This window comes from Chiloscyllium plagiosum, unplaced genomic scaffold (genome assembly GCF_037043375.1).
Source record: "Chiloscyllium plagiosum isolate Xiang-an unplaced genomic scaffold, Cpla_swu_hap1 HiC_scaffold_10, whole genome shotgun sequence".
In the NCBI taxonomy this organism is placed as follows: Eukaryota; Metazoa; Chordata; class Chondrichthyes; order Orectolobiformes; family Hemiscylliidae; genus Chiloscyllium; species Chiloscyllium plagiosum.
Window position 1 is genome coordinate 52,992,661 of NW_028270148.1, and position 6,123 is coordinate 52,998,783.

Consider the following 6,123-nt stretch of genomic DNA (forward strand, 5'->3'; position numbering starts at 1 on the left):
GCTCTTCCAGCACCATTGATCCAGAATCTGGTTTCCAGCATCTGCAGTCATTGTTTTTACCTCAACCGCAGATAGACAGGAGGATACCAGATCCCCACTGCAAATGCAGGAATTTTGCCTCAATTCTGCTATTTTTCTACTTGTTATGTTTCTGGTGATGGACCCTTCTTCTTATGGAAAAAGAGCCTTCCTATCCAGTTTACATCCACCTCTGTCTGGTCCCTTGTCAACCTCAGCTGTTGGAAGGAAAGCAATCTCTGCCTATCCCATCTTTCTCGGCTGAGACCCTCTAGCCCAGGTAGGTCTGGTAAATCTCCACTGCACCCTCTCTCATGCAAAACACATCCTTTGTTGCATGTGCTAACCAGAACTGCATACAATACTCCTTTGTGTTTAACCAGAGTTTTATGCAGTTAGTGGTGTTTTATACATAACCACTTTACATTTGATACGTTCCCCATCATTTTTATTTTCTCTATGGACTGTGAATGACATGCAGAAGTCATCATATTGGCACAGAGATGGGCAGTAATAAAAGCCAATAACCCATATACATTCTCAACCACCTTGTCTACCTGGTAAAAACAATGACTGCAGATGCTGGAAACCAGATTCTGGATCAGTGGTGCTGGAAGAGCACAGCAATTCAGGCAGCGTCCGACGAGCAGCAAAATCCTTATTTACCTGCCCTGCCACCTTCAGGGATCATGAATATGGTTACCAAGATCTGCCTATTCTTTGGTACTTTCCAAGATCTGACCATTCGTGGTGCATCTATTGCCTTGTTAGCCTTCCCAAGTACATTACCTCACAATTTTCCTGGTTACATTTCATTTAGCACTGTTCTGCCCATCCGACTAGTTTGTTGATATCTTGCTGCAGTTTAAGGCTATCCTGTGTTTACTATCCTGCAAATGCTTGTGCCATCTGCAAACTTCTTGATCAAATCGCCTACATTTAAATCCATATTATTAATGTATACCACAAACAGCAAGAGCCCCAGCACTAAGCCTTGCAGAACCCCACTAGAAACAGACTTGCAGTCACTCTCTGCTGCCTGCAATGAATTTTGAATCCAACATGCCACTTTGCTTTGGGTTATATGGGCTCTTTCTTGACCAGTTACTATAATAAATATTATCAAAAGATTATCATAATCAACATTCCTGGTATTTGTTCCCAAAGTTTAATCAAATTTGTCAAATATGATATTCCCTTAACAAATCAATGCTGTTAATCTCTGATTAATCCATGTCTCTCCAAGTAGATATATTCTGTCCCTGAACATTCTTTCTAATAACTTCCCCACCACTGCAGTTAGATTGAATGGCTTGCAATTTCCCAATCTATCCCTTGTTCCCTTTTTTTAAACAATGGACAATGTGAGCTGTTCTCTAGTTCTGTGGCACCCCATATATGGCCAGAGAGGATTTGAAAATTAATGCCACGGCCCTTGATATCTCCTTCCTTGCTTCCCACGTCATCTCATCCAGGCCTTCAGACTTATCAACAGCTAAACCCTGTCCTACCCCCCCTTTCTCTCTCTATGTTAATTTATTGTAATATTTCAGTCATTTGCCTGCATCATGTTTCTCCATTGTGAAGACTGCAATTAAAGTATTTACTGAGGACTCTGGCCACATTTTCTGGGTCCAAACATAGACTACCTCTATAATCCCTAATGGCTCCTACTCTTTTTCTAGTTAATATCTTGCTATTTATATGTTTAAAAAATCCATGTTTTGTGATTTCCTTTATTATACTCAAGCGCTTTTTTGCTTTCTTTTAATTTTCTTTTTAAGTTCTTCTGTACCTTTTATGCTCTTGAGGATTAGGCTCACCTGCCACATGAGGATCCACAGAACCCAAGACCAGTAACATGGAATTTCCAAGGTGAATAATTATATTATCTAGCCTGTGATTACTGATGATATTGAGTTGCATTGAAGGCAGGACAGAGGAGATTCACGAGATTGATTCCAGAGCTGAAGGACCTGTCTTATAAAGAGAGAAAGAGAGCGAGAGTGAGAGATAGCATTGCTGCGTTGCAAGCCTCTCCACAAATGAGCAATCTTCAAGTCTGAGGCAAAACAGAAATCAAAAGTCCAGTGGCTGTTGCCAAGAAAACTTCAGCACCAGGCCTCCTTCCAAAACTCAGTCTGTTTGTTCTAGCAATTTAGGTAATAAAACAACCCCTTATTTCTCTTTTAAAAGCTTTTTCCCCTACATCTCCTGGCCTTTTGTAAACAGCAGACAATCCCAGTTTTTTTTATTTCCTCAGTCTAAAATGTCACATGTTTACCATGGAAACAATAGGCTAGAGGGCCTTTTCCCATGCTGTTAAAAATGCTGACCCCCACCTGTGAGGTATTAAATAGTAGCTGCACCTCAGCTGTGTATGGGGTAAAATATTATTTAAAATATTATCGAAATCTAGTCTTTAGAGAGGATCTACTTAAGGTTAGGGAATGTGAATCTTCTATTTGTCTCAGGTTTGAGAAAGACAATGCATGGAGGTCACTACACCTTCCCTAAGCAGAAGTAAATAACAAACACGGAGATATTGTTAATATCACCTGCTCCAATCTGAAGGGATCAAACAGAAAATCATTTAGGCTTAGACTGAGACATGTGGAAGATTTCAATAAGAAAATCCTTAGTGAGGTGGCAATATCTAACCGAATGTTCCTTACTGAGGTTAAAGTTGTAGAATTTCTCCCTGAAGTTCCTGAGTGAACCTGGCCTCCTGCTGAGAGCCCTTCTCGCCCCCCTTCACCTCTCTCTATTCCAGCAGCATAGCCTGCTGTCTGTTGCCTGTGCTTATCCTCTGATTATGCTGAAATCCAATGGGAATGCATACAACTGTGCCCATGAATAGGGCTTAGATGTTTGGATAGAATTCTTGAATTCAAATATCTTTAGCAGCTGTTACAGCACTCCCTACAGACTTTGGCCATAACAAGATAGCTGGAGAAATCTTTAAACACTACTACCAAAGCTGTAACAGTGAGTAAAGATTTGTCAGCATCTAGTTTGTAAGTATTGAGAACCTAATTAAAAACTGGCAATGTGTTTTTCTCTTGGGATTGCTAGCAGCTTGGCACCATTTTGATAAATTGATCTTCGTATTCTGCATATTTTTAGCAGAAGTTCCCTACCTGCTCACTAATGCCGTCAACAAAATAGCAAATAGTGTGACTCACACAGAAAGTTGCTCGAGTGTTGTGGATACCACTTGCAGCCAAAATTGTATTTGTAATTCTATAAAAGTGGGCACTAAGGAGCTGAACTTTGCATAAAGAAAATACTGGAGTATAAAGCGCCAAGATTAGATTTTTTTGAGGCCAAAACAGAGGGTCTCTTCAAAATAAAATTGTTTAATTATATCTTTGCTTCAGGGAGCATAGTTGGTCAGTAATCACCGCCATTGCCTCACAGCACCAGGGATCCAGGTTTGATTCCACCCTGGGTAACTGCCTGTGAGGAGTTGTAAATTCTCCGTACGTCTGCATGGGATTCCTCCTACTGTCCAAAGATGTGTAAGTTATTATACCTTTTAATAATTAATTACCCCTAATTTAAAGCTCAGAAACAAGTTGTTTAACCAAACAGTCAATAGCAATGCCTGAATTCTCCAGTCAAATTTGCTCCCACCCTACTTTATCTTACCCTATCTTATCCTTCTATTTCTTTCTCTGTCCTGTGCTTATGTAGGTTCTTCTTAATTGTTTCTGCATAACTGCTTTAACCACTCCGTATTGTTACAAGTTCCACAGTCTAACCACTCCTTGGATGGTTAAAATGTCTTGAATCTCTAATTAATTATTTTTCAAAATTTATGCTTTATTCATAAAATTACTAAGTACATGACATATATATCAAAATTGGACTTTACATACAATGAAACATGGTTTCTGTCATTATTGTATGTGGTAAATATCCCTAATGAATTTATTATGAGTCTGTATTTATGGTCATAAGTTTTCAACTTTCACGTAGTGGTAATATATAGGAACGTAGGAACAGGAGAAGGCCATTTAGCCCTTCAAGAGGCCATTCAATTAAGTTGAATGTCATGATTAGAGTGGTGCTAGAAAAGCACAGCAGGTCAGGCAGCATTTAAGGAGCAGGAAAATCGACATTTCGGGCAAAAGCCCTTCATTCCACCACTCGCATCTTGACTCTAATCTCCAGCATCTGCAGTACCCACTTTTGCCTAATTAAATTGAATGGCTGATCTGTGGCCTAACTCCACATGCATACCTTTGGTTCAGAAAAAAACAAAAATGTATCTATCTCAGATGTAAAGTTAACACTGATCTAGCATTTACAGTCATAGAGTAATAGAGATATTCAGCATGGAAATAGACTCTTTGGTCAAACTCATCCATGCCAACCAGATATCCTATATAAATCTAGTCCTATTCACATACCCATCCAGATGCCTTTTAAATGTTGTAATTGTACCAGCCTCCACCACTTCCTCTAGTAGCTCATTCCATCTCCCCTGTTGTGAGCTCCCCCACATAGGTTTCTCCTGTGAATTTCATTGCTTATTTTTCTTAGACTAACTCCATGTCCAGAGGTACTTGAAATCAAACAGCAGAGGCAGTAGTTGTGGAGGTTCACTGCTGGGTCAGACAGCAGGTTCCTCTGTTGATTGACTTCCCACCATGTGGTCACTACCTTTGTCTCCTTTCCTCATTTTTAAGGTGTTGTTTTGATCCCTGGAAATACCTTTAAAAAGGAGCAGCTCTTACAGTCACAAGTTTTTTCTTCCCTCCATGTTTTGTTGAAGCTCTAAAGTTCTACCACCTTTTGTATACAGAAGTGCTTTCTAACATCTCTCCTGAACGGTCTGGTCTTATTCTCAGGCTATGACTAGTTTTAGAATTCTCAAAAAGTGGCAATAGTTTATTTTTATCTATCCTGTCTTTTCTGGTTAATATCTTCAAGACTTTGATCAGGTCACCCCTTAACCTTATAAATTCTGGAGAGAACAGATTAGTCTCTCCTCATAGCTTAATCCCTGAAGTCCAGGTAGCATTATTGTAAACCTATGTTGTACTTGCTCAAAGGACAATGCATCCATTCTAAAGTGTAGTGCACAGATTCACAGTACTTCAAATGGGCATAATTCTGCACCCTTTACTCCAGTCCTCTTGGTATAAAGGCCAACATTCCAATGGCCTCCTTGGTTATTTTCTGCACTTGTTTGTGGTATTTTAAAGATTAGATCATAGAACATAGAACAATACAGCACAGAACAGGCCCTTCGGCCCACGATGTTGTGCCGAACATTTGTCCTAGCTTAAGCACCCATCCATGTACCTATCCAATTGCCGCTTAAAGGTCACCAAAGATTCTGACTCTACCACTCCCACTCCCTACCATTCCATGCCCCCACCACTCTCTGGGTAAAGAACCCACCCCTGACATCTCCCCTATACCTTCCACCCTTCACCTTAAATTTATGTCCCCTTGTAACACTCTGTCCCCTTGATACACCTGAAAGTCCAAGTTTGTTTGGATATACACTGTATCTGTCTAGAGAGTACCTATCCTTTTACAGTCCAACTGGATAACCTCACATTTGCTTATATTGAAATCCATCTGCCACAGTTTTGCCCATTCACCAGGTCTATCAATATTCCTTTGTAATTTTATGTTATCACCTACAGTGTCTACAATGCTGCCTAACTTTGTCATCAGTAAATTTGGATGTATGGTCACTGGGTGAATGTTGGCTCCCCCTGGTATTGGTCACTGGGTGAGTGTTGGACTCCCCCTGGCATTGGTCACTGGGTGAGTGTTGGACTCCCTCGGCATTGGTCACTGGGTGAATGCTGGACTTCCTCGGTATTGGTCACTGGGTGAATGTTGGGCTTCCTCGGTATTGGTCACTGAGTGAATGCTGGCTCCCCTGTTATTGGTCACTGGGTGAGTGTTGGGCTTCCTCGGTATTGGTCACTGAGTGAATGCTGGCTCCCCTGTTATTGGTCACTGGGTGAGTGTTGGACTCCCCCGGGTTTAATGCCTGCTGAACTGAGCCAGTGAGTTGTGGGCGGTGGGTGGCGAATCGAGCTCCACCCCAGGTGCTCAGTGGTTGGTGCAGACCTGCCT